Source organism: Fundulus heteroclitus, chromosome 14, assembly GCF_011125445.2.
Source record: "Fundulus heteroclitus isolate FHET01 chromosome 14, MU-UCD_Fhet_4.1, whole genome shotgun sequence".
Lineage (NCBI taxonomy): Eukaryota > Metazoa > Chordata > Actinopteri > Cyprinodontiformes > Fundulidae > Fundulus > Fundulus heteroclitus.
Genome location: NC_046374.1, coordinates 8,139,165 through 8,157,996, shown reverse-complemented (window position 1 = coordinate 8,157,996; position 18,832 = coordinate 8,139,165). Strand labels below are relative to the sequence as shown.

Here is an 18,832-nt window from a genome sequence, read left to right as displayed (position 1 = left end):
AGTTTAAGTTAAATAAACATAGCCAACCCCATACACTGGAACAGTAGGTGGCGGTAATGCTCCTTTAAGTTGGTTGCCAACCACAAAAAAACCTAAAGAAGATAGAACAATGGCGACAGTTTATAAACTAACCTAAAAACAGAAAAAAAAACATTACAAAAAGAAAGTTCGCTGCTTAAAGAAGTGAAAATAGAGAAAAAAGTGGCTCTACCTTTGCTACGCTATGATAAAGGTGAGTTGTGTTTTTTTTTTCTCCAGGTTTCCCTCACCTCTCTTTCTGGTTGCCTACACGTCACATTCAACAAGCTGTGTGTTCATTTGTCCTTGGGAGATACCACACACCCCAGGATATCTCCCTGTACACCAACAGCTGCACCTCCAGTCATCAGTCTGTCAAGCTCCTGAAGTTCATGGACAACACCACTCTCATGGGACTTATCTCTGATGGTGACGAGTCCGCCTACAGGTGGGAGGCTGACCATCTGGTGACCTGGTGCGGGGAGAACAACCTGGAGCTCAACGCTGTAAAAACAGTGGAGATGGTTGTGGACTTCAGGAAGAACTCAGCCCCAGCTGCCCCCATCACCCTCTGCGACTCCACCATTGACACTGTGGAGTCTTTCTGCTTCCTGGCAACTATCATCTCCCAGGACCTAAAGTGGGAGCTGAACATCAACTCCCTCACCAAAAAAGCCCAGCAGAGGATGTACTTCCTGCAGCAGCTGAAGAAATTCAACCTGCCAAGGACAATGATGGTGCAGTTGTACTCCTCCATCATTGAGTCCATCCTCACCTCCTCCATCACCATCTGGTACGCTGGTGCCACCGCTAAGGACAAGAGCAGACTGCAGCGTGTCATCAGGTATGCAGAGAAGGTGATTGGCTGCAATCTTCCATCTCTCCTGGACCTGTACGCTTCCAGGACTCTGAGGCGTGCAGGGAAGATTGTGGCTGATCCCTCGCACCCCAGTCACAGACTATTTCAGTCACTTCCCTCTGGCAGGAGGCTGCGGTCCATCAGGACCACAACCTCACGCCACAAGAACAGTTTTTCCCATCCACTACCGCCCTTATCAACAAGGCTAAGAGCCGCCCGTGAAACTGGACACGGCCTCTCTCCCCTGTTCAGGACTTACAAGCTTCTGCGTTACATTAACGCACAGTTTAGTTTACTGAGTGTATATAGCTTCTGTATATCCATCCATTTTATTTTATTGTATTTTTATTTTTTGTCTGCACCCTCGACACCAAGTCAAATTCCTTGTAAGTGCAAACCTACTTGCCGATTAAACTTGATTTTGATTCTGATTCTGAGGACAATCGAAAATTGTTCAATATCCCCAATTTGAGGTCGGAGCGGCCCAACGTCCTTCCGGGCAGACTAGATCTCTCTTAACAGACCACGCATGGCAGGAATATCTCTTAAGAATATTTTAAGAGCCATACTGATAATCAGGGGATTTCGTAAGAGGAGGATCGGGGCAAAAATCGTGCTAATTATCTTCTTGTGTGAACCCGGCTTTATTAACGTCAAAAGCTACTTAAAAGCCAGTTTTATTTCCTATGAAATGGTGAGACGAATACACTTCATTCAGGCAAAAGAGATAAAATATTTAATGCAATAGGGAAGCAGTTTATCTGGTTTATTCTTTTGAGATTTCAATCTCTGTAACACAATGTTGGAGTCAAGGTGAGAAACGACATTCCTTAAACAGCAGATGAGAAAACTGTTTTTAGGAATGCAAGATGCAGTAATTGCTAATAAAAGATGCTAAAGCCAGCTCAAAATGTCAACTCCATGATCATGTTGTCTTTGTTTAACAAATGTAAAACCCTTTAATCACAGGAGAGCTGCAATGTGGAGAAGTAATTCACACCATTGTCTTGCAAGTTGCTTAACCCAAAAGCTGCAGCAAAAAGGCTGAGATACTCAATGAAGTCATGAACAAACTAATGATGACATATTTCTACAATGCTACTAATGCCGCAGTTTCTGTTGTCTCGGCACAAAGACAATAATTTACACTACATACTAATTGTTTTAAAGACAGCCTGTGGAAAAAATTGTGGACAGCCAAGTGCAAGTGATTCTGGTGTGCAGATGTTCACACGCAAGGGAAGCAGCCATAGGGAATAAGATCCTGCATTGTAAAAGGCACTTTTAAGCCCCAGATTTAAGGAGACCTTCCAGGATTTCTTGCAACACAATTAATATTTAAAATGAAAATTGAAAAGATTACATGGGAAAATGTTATTATCAAGGCAAGAAATTCCCTGCCACTGAAAAAAGTCCCTCTTCAAAGTAGACCTTGAGAAATATCTGAAATCCTATCCCCGATTGGAGTCTGAGAATAATTTCGACTTGATGAAATAGAGAACAGCATTGTGGAAAGAAGAATCTTTCACCTTCAGACTGTGGAACAAAAATGTATTTAACTTGTCACCGATAATAGGCCAACCATTAAAGATTGACAGCTGTCTCTGTGGAAAATGTTTCATATTTAATTTCAAGTGGAATTAGAAAAAAAAACTCCTTTATACTGGCAGATGGTAATAAATAAGTAAGTCCCATCCTTTTTTCTGTCCATTTTTTTCTACAATCTTTACCTTGTCTTCATTTTAGCAGTGGTGGTGAGGTCAGCACAGGGGATCAGACTCACCCTCTCAAGTGGGTGTAAGGAATGCCATGGTGAATGCTTAAAAAAAAGCAACAGACAGAGGAACACACAGATGTTTTGCAAGACATAGGTAAGGTGGAGGAGGCAATTCTCTCTATAAGACATAACCTCTATTCTAAAGAATCCCCCAGGAAAGGTTGCAACTGAGCGCGTGACGGTGATATTTATTCAGAGTTGCCTAAATAATTTCAGAGGAATTCTGAAATGAATAATTCATATAGGTTCACATTTTTGCACTTTCAATTCCAGTGGAGTCAGGGCCTCACCAGTCATGAACCGCACGCCACAGCCCTGGTAGATACTACATAACCAGCCGCACTGCTCAGCAACAAACTGTGTCACAGCACACTTCACACTGCTTCCATCAGGTCACGCCATTTGTTTTCTTGTTAAGTCCATCTAACTTGTGAGTTATTTAGTTAGTTTCTTGATTTTGGACATTGCATTTGCCTTTTGCTCTAAAACTGAACTGTAAAAGCAATAGAAGGATCATATATCCCTTGAAAGGACTGGCAACCTGATCAGTCCTTTAAAGCTTTGAGTTATTGGCTTTTCGCTGAGCAAATAAAGTCTTGTTTGTTCACACTCCTTACATCCGTCAACAACAGTGTTCTGGAATGTGAGTTGACTACCATGGTTTCACACCACAGAAGAAGATATACAAAGGTTCTTTGCATATGGTATTGTGTTTAGTGAAATGCAGATATGAAGCAGGCCCATATAAGACACTATTTTTCTGAGGCTCAAAGGGGTGTTGACAAGATGCAAGATCGATATGAACTCAACACAAAAATCATCACATTGCCAAGCAACTAAGAGGGTCAGCTACAACCACAGAGGTAAGCCTATCCGAGTTCTGGTGCAGTAGTGCTGTGATTAGCGAGTATCATTCTTTTGCCATTTGTGCTCCCAACATTACCCATCGCTCCAAGTGTTCCTTCTCATCTCTGATTCGACTGAAGACAAACTACAGGAACAGACTCAGAGCTACTTAGTCTACTGTAACTCCAAACTCAGAGGCTGTTATCAGGAGCAAAACAAATATGCCCAGTTCCTGGTTAGAATTACTACACTCATGGATGAATTAAATAAAGCCTAAAGTTAAAAAAAATGTCTATTCAGTATTTAACCACTGGTAAACCTAAATGCTTTTGACTTGCACTACTTTTTTCCAGTTGGTGGATAAAAACTGTTACTCAAAATATATAATTTTATGTAGTCAGGTTTTCGTTATACTTTCAGTATGAGAGTTTCTGCAAAAAAACAAACAAAAAAAAACTTCTCAGTAGTTGTATGTGAAAGACATGTCTTAAAAAGGGCAAACACGATCAATCTTTTAGAAATGACACTTACTGGTTGCTATAATTGCCATAAAAGTAAGCAAAAGTTTTGCAGCCACAATACCTGTCCTTGTGAAACATGTAACCATAACATTCCAGCCCTGAATTGAATTATACTTAATTGACTTATTATAAAAACCAAATGAACAACCTTTGCCATTTATTAAAGGAGCATAACGTAAGTTCCAGGATTTTTACAGACTTCTGCCCCCTCTGGCGACAAGTTGTAATGACACCAGTGTTTTGCATGTGAGAAGAGTAAAAGCATCTGCCACTGTGACTACACAGGTCTTCTGTTTAGAGGCATAATGTCTTCTGCAGTAGGAAAGCTATAAGTATTGAAGTTAGCCCCTGTTCTCTCGCTAATGTATCAATTACAGAGGATAATCAATGAAGTAGCCAGGTGAACAAGAGCACGCAATGTGTCACACCGACACGCACGGCCAGAGGATTCATCTCGAAACACTCTCTCATGAACTGACTAATCCACCCTATGGAGGCAACTGTGGTAAATAGAGGATAACTCATTTTACATGCTGGGCATTTGTAATGGCATGTATTGGAAAGAAAAATAAATAACATTTAACTTCAAAACTTGCACTATGCACCTTTAGGTTTTTGAAAACTAAACTTGTAACAACATGCACATTCACAAAAGATAATGTATGTTGGCAGATGTTGCACTATTACACTTATGCAGAAAGTAAAAAACAAGGGAAAGCTGTACATAGCAGGAATCCACTTGCAGCTCATTTATTGCATAATTTCTTATACCACATCGACTTTTCTGGCGCTCAACTCTTCATAACATTAAAAACAAACTGTAGATAAAATGTAATGTAGAGCAGGCAACATCTTGATTTTTTTTAACAGTATACTGTATTTTTTTAAATGGTACATAGAATAAAACACATTGTTTATATCAAAATTATTGTTAATGTTGCATTAGAACTGTACTAACAAGAGCACCACTTTATTGCAAATGTGCTACAAAACAGCGTTATACAGTAACTTAAAAATTCCCGGTGCAAGACATGATTACAGAATCAAAATTATTTAGCAAAAGAAGTGCTGGTCAAAAATGAATATGAATGTCAGAGCAAGCCTTTCAAAGCCACTAGCCAAAGTGTCTTGCTTCGCACTGATGACGCTGATATGTGGTCAAGCGAGGAGAGCTGCCTGCCCTACATGAGTATGATGGTGCATTTTATGGAAGCCTGGGAAATGAAAATGCCTGTCTCCTCACCAGCTACTTTCTGACAGAACACACTGGGGAGAATAAAGCTGAAGCCTTCCTGGTTGCTTTAGCCAGCTGGAAGCTTGGCTCGAAGGGACTGGCATCCCGATGTTGTGAAAGCACAGCTGCAGTGACTTGTTAGTGAGTGCAATAATAAATGGATCCAGCTGCATTAAAGGCACATGTCATTTTTTATGTTGTTTTATTTAAGGTAAAACTTTTAGGAACTTTTCAGCTATAAAACACCTGCTTACAGGGCCTGTATCATCCAAAAATCAACTTTTTGAGCTTTTAACTATGTTATAATGCTATTCCTTCATCAGAATCATAGCCAATGCGGAGCATTAAACAACACACCCACTTTCTACGACCAGCAAACGGTCATGTGATGCAGAGCGCAATCATTTCTGCTCAAAGTTGAGACGAAGTGACTATTTTAGCACCAAACCTGCATAGTGACAGCAACTGCTCTTTTTTTGATATAGATATGATATAACACAAAAATCAGCTGTGAGAGGTCTCGGACTTTGTATAGCCTGCAAACTTGCTGAAATTCAAATCGATGATCAAACTGGCAAGAAGAGCTATTGAAACAGTTTTTTTTTTTTTTAGAAGCTGCTGATCTACTGGGATTTTAACACAAAAGCATCTTCCTGGTTCACAGAGCGAAGTTGGAGAAAGAGACTCTGGTATGATGGACCAGGAACACATATAAAATTTAAGGGATAAAACTCCAGCCCGTGATGACTGAGGCTTGACATCCCTAGAATGTCCATCATTAAGCTGTGTGTAGAAAGAAAATCTAAGTTACATAAATCCCTTCATGTACCAAAGTTACAGATAAAGCTTGACAAGAGTTTAAAACCCATTTTTTGTAAAAGATTGAATGTGTCCTGTTTTAATGCCTCACAATCTGGAAATAAAATGGATTGAGAGTTTTCATCATTTCATTCACAGAACATGCTGTCACCATTGAAGATGTATTATTTTAATTATACAAATATATATATATATATATATATATATATATATATATATATATATATATATATTCTCATTTCACGTCACCAATTTTGGCTATTTTGTGGAGGTCCATCACCTAAAATAGAATTAAGAAGTATTTAAGTTATACGTTGGAATGTAATACAAATGGTAGAAGGAATTATTATGCAAGGCTCTGCATGTCTGTAGAGAAACTTACAAATTTAGACAGAGAGAAAGGCACCTTTAAAAATATTTTAACTTGATGTTTCTCAAGGCTTTTCTAGGAGTATTTAAGATAACTATTCTCTGGAGGTGAAAAACAACTTTTGTCTCATGTTTCTACCCCATTTAGAGGTCAAATTGAAATACAACATCAGAGCTAGTGGTTAGCCACCATTTACAAAATTAAGAAATTTTAGTTCCTCTTTTTTAAAAGAACATATTTAAAATCTCTGATACCTTGTTCAAAAGAGCTCTGGCTGTTTATTTCTGTTTTTATTTTATTTAAAAAAAATTACAAGTGGGGGAGTAAGCCAAGACAATTCTGTCCTCCATTTCAACCCTTTTCCATTTCATGTGGCTTTTTTGTTATAATCTAACGGTCAGAATCACTTTACAGTGTTTTGTGTGCCTAAGTGCTTTATACTCAATAGCACATAAGCTAGGTAAGACATGATGAAAAGATGGCAATGAGAAACATGAAAAATCCAGCAAGGGCTTTTTTCCCCTCCTCACCACAAAGCAATTTTTGTGGGTTGTAAACATGCATTCTAGGAGATGTCTGAGCTGTATATAGCAGCATTCCTCCTCTTGTTGTGTACGAGATTAAGACAAAGCAGTGGCCTCTTTGGCTGCGACTCAAAGCTTCATCCCATCACTGATAAATCAAAACTAACTCGTGTCAGGGATGCCATTTTTAGAACCCTCAAAAAGATGTATGCTCTCGCAACAAAGACCCCATCAACAAAACAATAAAGCATTGTCTAATTATAATAAGACTGCAGAAGTCTTTACATAGTCATAACATAACTCCAGCCTCATTATTCATCTTATGCAACTTTTGATTTATATCTATTTTTGACAATAATTTTGATAAAACATTTGTCTTTTATATATTTATTTAATATAATTTGTCACTATAGAAGGTGTGTTGTAAAAATGTAGTGTGACTATGGGAGATATTTGTATTGAGGGTGTGAGGATACTGTGGCCGTGTACGGTGAGGGAAAGTAGGGATCAATGCGGAGATCCAATGACACTACTTGCATCGGTAATGTTCTAAGATGATTTCTACAAGCTGTCTCGAGAGGAAAGTCAACAACAACACACAATTTAGTGAAGTACTGGAAGATTGTTTTAAGAGCGAAATGAAAGCAAAGATAAGACTGATTTACAGGTTGTTCAAATGTTAAAGTAGTAATAAAAGACTTTTAGTTTAGCATTACTGTTTACAGTTGTCAGAGAAAGGTTTTTAATTTCGAATGCATTCAGTTATAAACTTGATATAGCTTTTGAAGAAAAAAAAACACAAACAGTAAAAGACACGGGTCTACCTATGCTCTTTGCTGGATGAACCTCTACAACAGCATAGAGCTAGAGATAACAATTAAGCTCATACAACACTTTAAATGTAAAAGTTTATCAGATCTGATCTAGTATAAAAAACTTTTGTTTTATACTCTGAGTAGCAGAGAGCATTCTGGAAAGATTCTACTGACATCCTTCCAAAAAACCTTATTCATAACCTAAATTGTACGGGTCTTCTAGGGGAAGAAGATGTCGTCATTACATTTGATAACGGTTTTTAACATGGAGTCAAAATGGGGATGGTAGAGTCAATCCTTTCCCTACAAGTTAAACCTCCAGATTGATGTCTGCCAGAGGTCAATCTTGTACATGAGTACCATTCATGAGTAAGAAAATATAGAGAATTTATTCGAACGCCACAATGCCTTTTTTTCCCCATGATGAGCTTGAATCGAGTGCAGCTCCCCGTGCTGTCATGTAACGGTGATATATTTGGGTTAGGGAGAACAAAAGACTTACACTGTTTTTTAGGGATTCATTTTGGATATTTTATGCTAAAATAATGTCCTTCTGCGAAGTGTCCATGTGAATACAAATAGCAGAGAAGAAGTTCAGCTATTTGCACACATGCAGGCAATTTCTGCTATCTCTGTGAGGTCCAATATTGGTAATTTACGTCTGCCTTATCTTCAAACTGGACTTTACCACCTTTGGCTTCACTTTATGCAGACGAATATTAACTGAAAGTCCAAGCCACAAGCCTCGAAACTAACAGGTTTTACTGACATTTTATGCACCCCAGTTTTATAGTTTATGAACAGGAAAAACACTAAAGACAAACAGAGAAGCTGCAGATAGATTCTATAAAACGTCCTACTCTTCCTAGAGAACCTCCTACAGGTCAGTTATCGAGAGAAAAAAACAGTGCAGTCTTGAATTTATATATTTGGGGATTGTGTTGACAAGTGTGCTTAAACATAGGCGAGATTTAATTAAAGAGAAACATCGTGTTGTTTTAACAATGACCAAAATTATATAATGAACACCTGTTTTGTTTTTTTGAATGTGGAAGTATCAAAAATAAACATTATAGCTTTTACCAGGACACCTTCAACTTTGTGTTTTGTTTTATAATATTAAAAATAAAAAAACTTCACTTTAGTGAGCAGATGTTTGGAGAAGCAGACATTTTGAAACAGTTTATATGGGCAAAGACAACAGAAGAGAATTTAACAGCACAATCCTGCTAATGGCTATTAACAGCATAATATATTATCATTTGTAAATCATGCCTTGATTGATACAACATATAAATAAATATGTGTTCAAGCTAAAGATCTGAAGTTAGTTTACAACATTTAGCTGTTGAACTGTGATTATGAATTAAGTCATTTAGACCAGGCTGAACTAAATTTCCAGTGGTGCCTGCATTAAGTGCTACATTTCCATTTATAAGAAAAAAGTGCAAAATAATCTCATGCTTAAAAACCTAAAAATCCATAATAAATCAGTCACTTGAATAGATCTTATTTTACCTGATCTGAGCTCTTACAGATGACAAAAATGCTGCTTTCTTAATTAGAAAATACAGTTAGGTGTGAGTGACCTATATGGCTCAGGACACAAAAACAAAACAATGTTTAACTCCACCCCCCCCCCAACTTATGTTATATTAGTGTATTTCCTACTTCTGTACGATTTGTAGTTACTCATCCCTACAGTTACATTTATTATAAATAACCAACCGTAGTGCACTGGTTTAAACAATGAAAGTACACAGCAAAATACAGTACAAACAATATATTTCATAATAATATATAACGTTTCTCCAAATTATTTGCTTCTAATTAGCTTTTACTTGGAAAAACAAGTTGCGGCATCTTCAACTGCTGTGAGGATAATAGCACCGACATGATGAACTGTGTGGTAAAATAACTGCTTTTACCAAACAATTTTACACGCAGACTGTTTCACCCACGAACAAAAAGTGATAACAATGAGTTGCTGAGCCAGTTAACATGAAACATGAGTACTTACAAGTTCTTATCTCCCTCTCGGCCTGCAGCTTTCTCTTACTCTTCCTGTTGCTCACCTCTCTACACCTCAGCACTCTTGCTGCTCATGTACGGGTGTCCACTGGCGGGAAACCTGAGGAGGATCAGTTACCCACTCAGTCTCTGCTGCCAAATTTAGTGCAAGACACTCTAAGCTTTCCTACGAGCGTCCTTGTGCATATCTCAATATCGCAGATGTGCACAGTCTCAACGTAAGTAATTATTTGGTCTGAAACAAAGAGCCATAACATATTCTTGCATGTCAAACTATTGTCAGTGTACATATCATTTTATGTAAAGATAAAGACCCGTTCACAATTCTGAGGCACAGAAACATGCTTAATGGGTGACTTTAGCCAACTGGAAAAAAGTAGATGTCTTGTAGTCTGAAAGTTGTGGGTTCAATTCCAGCGTTCTGTCCTGCCACTGTGCAAGGGATTTAACCCCAGGTTTCCCACTGATCAGAGCATCTACTACTGCAGTAGATGCTCTTGCCTGACACAGACGATGGTGCCCAGATGACGATGTGGCAAGCAAAAACATGAAAAGGAGAGTATGGAGAAAAAGCTGGATTTATGGCAACTGATATCAATTTGTATACAAATAACATTTCATGGCAAAAGAACAAAAAAATCTGTTAATTCTAATTTTAATATACTGTAATTATATGGTTAGGGACACTTTAAGAGGACGAGGAATATCAGTGAATGAATTTGTGTGCATCTGTGGGTATGTCTGGGCGAATGTGGCTCTAGCGTAAAGCACTTTTAGTGGTCTGTATGACTAGAAAAGCGCTATATAAACTCAGTCCATCCAGTCCCAACAAATCCTCAACTAACCTTTCAGTCAATTACGTTAGTAATGAACCACTGGCCTTTTATGACTTCCCAAGACAATGGCTCATTCCTCCATAGCCGCAGCTCTCACTTTGTGTTCTACACATCAGGAGCTGGAGAAAACCCTGTTACCACTTGGGCTGTACGATATATTACAAATATACTGTCATCACAATATCTGGGCGTGCAATAATAAAGTCTTAAAGGACTGCTTGGATACCACAGTTGTTTGCCAATAAATTCAAAGTATCAATAATTCCCACTTGGAGCATATTTAGGCTGTTCGATGAAGGCTCGCTGCAGCAGATGCTCTCACATGACACAGATGAGGGCGCTCATAATACTAAAAGTCACTGAGAGTGTTGCAAGCAAGCACAGATGAAATGGAGAAGATTGAAAAAGGCTGTATTTATAGATACCCAGTTTGGCCAGTTTGGCGGAGTCACAAGTAAGTTTGGTGCTACTTCATACATAGATATTGGATGAGATATCCCTTCAAAGCTGCATGCTGTAGTAAAAAACAATAAAAAGTCCAGTTGTCTACAAAGAGGAATGTTCTTGCTTTTATTCAACACTTTAAAAAAAGATTAGATTTTAACTTGATTTTATTTACAAACAGACAGCATCACAATATACTTTAAGTTCATGGTAAGGCCCAGTAAACAATATGACTTTGTATGACAATGGTCTATCTGAACAGACCTATGAGATATATCACCACGCCATGAAACCATCTTTCTATTACTTGGAGACCAGGAAACATAAATAATATTTAATGTTAAGCAGAGTAATGCAAACCAGGGATGGGGTACGAGTTCAGAATAATAAAACAGTCAAACCATTACAAGCTCTGCAAGGAAGCTTAGAAGCTGCTAAGAGGTGTAGCAGAGAAAGCCTTAAATCTAAAGCCCATATCTCCATCTACAAGCAGAATCTGACAGTAAAGGAAATTTAATGTGATTACATAAACATCTGATTAACGGTCCAATGTGCCAGCGCTGACATGTAAATAAATCTGTCTGCTACGTGGACATGCAGCTGCATGGACCTGCAGCAGCCAGAAAGGGTTCAGTGGCATTTCAGCCATGCACAGCTGGCATGCCATGTGTCTACATCAACTATTTAAAGTTCTAAACAAATCTAACAGAAGCTTCATTTGCAGAGAAACCGAGAGGAGTCTGCTTGATTTTAGGATTGCATCACTTAAGAAAAATAACCAAGAGGTTGGATGTAAGGATGGGGAAGGAGACATAGTCGTGAACTGGCAAGTGTAGTGGAGCAAGCTTAACAGAATGCTAAGTTCAATAGCCAGCTTGAACATAACTTCTGTGCATTTCTTTTTCACGTAGACATGTCCATGCTCCCTATCCATCAACAACACGATAGTGTCTCATTCTACTTGGAGTCTGATTCAACCTCACCAGATTACCGTGAGAAATAGGCTCTAAAACATCGATAGAGAGCATGCTGAGACACAAGGAAAGAATGTCTGATTGAATGAAACCTCAGACTGGTTTTGTGAAGCAAATCCTCAGACAACAGCTTAGCCTGTCATCTTACCAACAGAGAAAAAAAGGCTGCACACAAAGCTCCAAGGCTTAAAGGTGGGAGTTGTTTTTATTTATTTATTTTTCATGGAATGAGCAACTGTTATTGTTTGCTAGAAGGGGAACAGGCTGTCTACTTACTGGTACATCTGAAAAAAATTAATATCAGGAAAAAGTTCCATATTTTTGATAACTTTTTTCAGAAAGTGAAACTCATATGTAATATGGAGTCATTACACATAGAGCGGAATAATTCAAACCAATTATCATTGTAATTATAATGATTATAGCCTACAAATAATAAAAACCCAATCAGTCTCAGAAAATTTTAATATTTCATCAGATCAATAAAAAACGATATTTTGAAAAGAAATGTCAGACGTCTGAGAAGTATGTTAATTTCTATGCAATCAATGCTCGGTTGGGCCTCCTTTTACATGAATTGCTTCATCAGTGTGGAGTTGCTTGGAGGCACTTAGGAAACCCAAGTTGCTTTGCTAGCTGCCTTCAGGACGTCTGCATTTTTGGCTCTGGTGTCTCTCATCTTCCTCTTGACAATCCTCCATAGATTTTCTATGGGCTTCAGGTCAGGCCAGTTTGCTGGCCAATCAAGGAGAGTAACACTAAGGTCAATAAACCAGCTTTTGGCAGTGTGGACAGATGCCAAGTCCTGCTGGAAAATGAAACCGTAAAGCTTTTGACCAGAAGTAACCATGAAAAGCTTTAAAACTTCCTGAGAGATGGCTGCATTAACTTTGGATTTCCAAACAAACAGCAGATGGTATGGCACCTCAAATAAGCTTAATTGAAATCCAGATTTTTTTTTTTTCCCAGCAGCACTTTACCCCAACTCACAATGTCATAAGCACCAGTGCCTGCTTCAATATCTATGATAAAACTGTGGTTCAATGGCCAGCCAGCCAGATTTACCTAAACCCCATACACAATCTATGAGGTATTAAAAAGGCACCAAAGCCAACAATTCAGATGAGCTGAAGACCACATTTTAGACATTTCACACTTTGTGAAACCTGAGCTTAGGTACACTTTGCTCACCATGCAGGGATTCTGCATTAACACAACATTAACACAACTCAAGAGGGACCAAATTGTTTTTTTTCAATAATCAAACAAAACGTCTTATCAAACTATTTCATATCGGAAAATGTATGTTAATTCCATTGGGTTCAAATAAACTGCAATGCTACAGAGACACAAAAACTAAATAACGTTGCTAGTAGACCTATTATTACAAGATGAAACTTCAAAAGATACATTGCACCTTTGGAAGTTAACCTATAAATTGCCTTTCTGTTTACTTTATCGTTGTTCACATGTAAGCCTGAGGTGATTTTACATCAAGTAGCAGATTTTGCTCTAACTACCATATTGCTTTATTCAGTTTATGTATTTTTTTTCCAAAAGAAACAAGTATTTCAATATTCTAATGACCTAAAATTTCCAATGCTAGCAGGTTATCTAAATATGACAGGGACAATCATTTACAATGTCTTAGTAGAGTTTCAAAAAAACTAGGTAAGTAGTTCTTATGTTCTGCCCTCTAGCTGGGTGAAGATTAGTGGGTAGGCTAATTTGTAAATGCAAATTTTGAACCAACAAAAAAAGATTTCCGAACAGCTCCAGTTATGTTCAGCAGAATGTCCTCAATGAACATTTTTAAGGAGAACTTAAGTGATTAGTCAACATAACTTATTGAAATAGACTTATAAGTCATAGCTGGGCTGCGATGGAGATGACCTGCCATTTAGTACATTTCAGTAACATCTTAAAATGAGTATGAAGTTCAGAAACATTATTTTAGTTGTAAAAATGGTGCAAAAGTGGAGGGCAGCCTCTCCTTTCTACTAATACTGTTTTCTCTCCGCTCACTTTGAGGCGGCTACATCTTCAACCAACGTTTAAGCTGTTATAAGTTGTGTCTCTCGATTGAAGGATGTTGAAATGAAGCTTCCAGGATGGTTACCCAGCCTGCAAGCTGAACGCTCGTGGTATTTGTTCGTTCACAAACACACGAGAATACATCTTGTCGGGCTCCCGCCTAAACCGTTTGTGACGGACGGCCAATCTCGTTCCAGTGCTATAGTTTAAGGCAGGACATAAAAAATGTACAAAGGTAAGAGCTGCAGAGCCCACACCCGAACCAAAATAAACATGGCAGTGCACGCAAAGCTATTTCTATCACATTTGGCAGAATCCATGATTGTCACGACTGTCACTATCCAAACAAATATTCCTTGACCACCATAACTTGTGATTTCTCATGACGCCTGCTGCTTAACACATTTTTATTTGATACTGTGATTGGCTAAAATCGACCTTTGGTAGAAGGGCACCACCCAATCAGCTTGGAAAGTTGTTATTTTTTTATTTTTTATTGTTTTTGTGTGTATCCTGTCTGACAATACAGCATTAACAATTGTTGTCTTAATGCCAAAAAGAGCCCAACAGATTTTACTTTCACAAGTGGAGCCTTACTGCTTTCGCCATAATGCTCCAATTGATTCATATATGCCAGTAGCTTTATCAGATTTTATACTGGGACTATTTCATGTTCAATGGACTCTGAAACGGGAAGGTAAAAGTGGGAAATAAGGAGATAAACAGATGATACAAAATGCTAAAAGGGAGAAAAGTGAAAGAAAAAGAGGAGAGGAAAGGGAAAGTTCTGCTAAAGATTCCTCCTTTCCCCAAATGGGGAGCACACCCCGATTGTTAACATGTAGAAACGGAGAGTGCTACACATTATAAATCTGGCTTGTCAAGTTGCCAGGATGGAGTCATCTTCCAAAACGTTGGTACTGCAGATGTTGCCATTTTAAGTTTGTCCTGGTTGTCCGAACATCTGGGCAACTCGAACAGTTGTCTGAAAAGAATTTGACGTCATTCGCAATCAGTCCTGCTACATGAGCAGTCTTACCATGATTTAGGTGGCCAAGTAAATAACTCCCACCAAACAATAGCCTCTAATGACCCAGGAAAATGACAGGTGTGTTGTTGATTTACATGTGACTTGGAATACGCCTAGTAGGATGGGCCTCTATGTGCTTAAAAACAGCAGTGATCCAACTGCAGGTTGCTCAAGTGCAAGCCACCAGAATGATGAGACTCCTGGATAGGTGGTAAAACGTTTTCAGAAAAACAGCGAAAGGTCCACTTGCCTCTGTTTGCAGTTGCCTGTTTGGGGTTGTAATAGAGATGTTTCTTGCCATTTTCAGAGTAATGGTGACTCCTGTGACTTTTGCACTGTGAACAAAGTGCAGGAGTTCAATGAGGAGTCTGTATTCAGAACTAAACATAAGGAGACATGTGAAGTAACTGAACTGATGGAGCCCCTGCCTTAATACATCCATCTGCTGTTTGAAATATCTAAATGGGAAGAGCACAGAGGAAGGACAGTAGAGGTACAGTGCAGCCCAACTTCACACAGTGACAGCTAATACCTTTAAAAATGTGTCTATGGTACCACCAAAGGGAATGAGAGGCTAGGCAGTGAAAAGTTCAGCCGTCTCATCTTGGCTTAGCATCGCTCTGACTGCACTAATCTGACAGCTGATGCACGCCCAGCCTGTCTCCCAAGACTGTTTTCCACCCTTCTACCCTCACTTTTTTATCTGTACATTGAACATTTTCTTTCATATTTCCTTTTAGCCTCTCTTTTTGTGAGAGTTTTGTCAAAGGATCAAACCAATGCTCACCCAGCAAACAAAGAACATCGCTAAATGAGCAAATTCATGCGTTTTTGTTATCAGATTATAAACTATTGGAGAAAGCTTAAACACATCAAGTAACTTTGACTAAATAAGTACATTCTGTAATGCTTTTGTAAATTATAAAGCAGCCCAGTTATGCTGTACGAGGAAGTTGAAAGTCACATTAGACAAAATGTTCTGAATTTGCCAAATTAATTTGTGAAAAATCATGACATCACCAGCAGCATTGGCTTGCCTCAGTCACTGTGCAACAAACAGCTCATTACACTAATTGAAAGACTGTATAATTTAAAAGGCTTGGTTATATCGCTGCTGACTGATCAATTCACTGACTCATTGATTTAGGGGTGGTGGAGAGGTTTGAAGCCAAAAAAGTGCTGATGCAGATTTGTTACTTGTCATAACATATTGATTTTTTTTTTTCTGCTTCGCAATGAACATGCAAGATAGAAGTGTCCAGATGTTTGTACAAAAAAGAAAAACAACACAACCAAAAATGGCAAAAAAAAGAAGCAAATTTCTTTAATGTAATGTCATTTCCACTGTGTGTTTATCGTCTATCTTAGCCAAAATCTCACTCATGAAAGACGATCTCTGGTCATGAGGTCACATCAGCTCAGTGGTCTGTGGTTGTTCAGTGTGCGATACACTGATTGCCAATTTTACTCCCTGATGCCAAAGCTAAATATCAAGCCCTGCAGGAAATTTCTGAGAAAACCCATTCAGTGTGACTGCTACTGCAACAGACGTCTGATTTTTGTCCCCTTCTACCCAACCATGATGGTTTCTCCTGCTGTATCCTTTCCCTCGTCCTCTTCCTCCTTTAAGCATCTGACTCTAATAACAAGCACATTAATACCTATCACTTTTTTTTCCAGTCAGTGCTGGAATGACGTCTCTGTTGGAACTCAGTCTGAAGAGATTTTACTGCAGCAACAGCACAAGCCGTCTGGCACGTTCCATCATTCAGTTTGACAGGAGTTAAGTCCCACTGATGCTGCAGAGTGTGACACATTCAAGTCCTGCGCGACTTTTGAAATTGCAGCGCGGGTGAGGTTTTATATACCTGGTGCAGTACAGCTATGCAATATTGAAAAATCAAGTGATGTTGATATTATTGGTATAATAACGTGATGAAGATCCACTTTTTTTCCTGACTATTTTTTCAAGACTATTTTACACATCTGTCATTATGAGGCACAACACTCCTTTTGACTTTGAGCATTTTTTGATCTTTCATATCTATCAAGTCTTGTTACTAATACAGCAGGAATCCATCCACTATACTGAAAAGAAACCCACAAATAATTTATTCCATACAGCCCTTCGTAACATTGACATTTCATATACTGATTTTGTAATATATTACGATATATTATATCTATAATATATGGTGCTGCCCTATTGAGTCGAATGCGTCAACTAGTATATGTCATGTGGCAAAAGCTTGGCTTCTGAACTATCTACTTACTCCAGGATAATTGAGAAAAATTGACCATTTGTTAATTACTTCATGATTTCATTATTACTGTTAATAATAAAAACTGAATTCTCATTCCTATCTCAGGTATGTCTCAAGCACTTTAGAGACACGAGCTATACATCACGTCACTACTAGTTACTTTAAAGAGTGCTATACATTCAACTTAAAAGCTGTATTGCTAAAAAGAGAGAAATATTGATGAGATAAGCTGAGTGATGATGGTTAAATTTTGCATTAAGAAGGTTCAGCTTTACTCAGTTTTATTTTTGCACCAACGTTTCGGCCTTGAATAAGAATGACATAATTCAAATCTGGAACCAGCAACTGCACCACGATTTCAATCCATTATGATGTTATACATGTGCTCACGTATTAGGCTTGTCATAATACAGAAAATTCTACCACGATACAGATACACAAAAAAAAACATACCATGTTCAATACTGCGGCAACCTTTTTTTTTTTTTTTTTGAAGGGACAGGATTATTTCTGGTTAAGAGCAGAAACTTGTATTGTTTACAATATGACAAACTTAACATTAATTTTCTTGATTAGAGCAAAAGCATTAAGTAGGGGACAAAACTATCTAACTATCTATCTAAAAGATCTAAACTAACAGAATTCAAAATTAAAGCGAAAATATTTAAATGACTCAATAAATAAATCACTACTTGGCTGATTGAAGTGATATAAAAATGCTTAAATAATTAATATGGTGGAGGTAAATAGAGAGAAAAATATGAAGGTCAATTGAATTCTAAAATATGTGGTAAAAAAAAAATAATATTCACCTAAATCTTTCCAAGAAAGAATGGACAAATATTTCCAAGTCAAGATATGGGATGCTAATAGGCCCCAACCTAAAAGGACTGAATGCCAAAACTGGACCTAAAAGTGCTCTAACAAAGCTTTACTTTTAAATGTATTCCCACTTATATGCAGCTGGTTTAGTCAAACTCCTTTTTATGTTTTCCTTCGAGCAGATTTGTTTTTCAGTTGGATTTTACAGGAGAGTTGCCCCTTTGTATTTGGAAAAACTTTACAAAAATGGTAAGTTTCAAGAGCCGCTGCATTTTTCTTTTTTGTTGAATATTTTAGTATAATCCTTCAAAAAGGTCTTGAAGTGTAAAAATGAATAAATATAGCCAAAGTTATCATCATTTCAACAGTTGCTTGGTGAGAAGTTGGGAAAAGTTGCTCGCCAAGGACACAAAAAGGCTTTCTTGGACTGCAATACCCCTGCCATCTTCTCTCCATCTGCCACATGAAACACATTAGCCAGAAGCACAAGTGTTGAGATGAGTGTGGCCTGGCCTCTGTTTTTGGCCATTAGGCATTTGATGAATGTCCTGGGGAATGTCACACAGGGAGGGACATGTCACCCAAGCAGCGGGAAGCCGTAATGACTTGCTGCA

The 18,832-nt window shown here is 38.1% G+C and overlaps 1 protein-coding gene across 8 annotated transcripts in view; it reads right to left on the bottom strand.

The window, feature by feature from the left end:
- The window catches only part of nrxn2b (neurexin 2b), an 871,341-nt gene extending 861,441 nt beyond the window's left edge, over positions 1-9,900 (bottom strand). For 4 of the 8 annotated variants that reach the window (XM_036146219.1, XM_036146224.1, XM_036146222.1 and 1 more), the window contains exon 1: positions 9,804-9,898. The gene's annotated coding sequence lies outside the window, so the exon portion shown is untranslated. Of the gene's footprint in view, positions 1-9,803 lie in introns of all 8 variants that reach the window. The other 4 variants (XM_036146221.1, XM_036146220.1, XM_036146223.1 and 1 more) reach the window with 2 other exon arrangements.
- Positions 9,901-18,832: the final 8,932 nt, after the last annotated feature.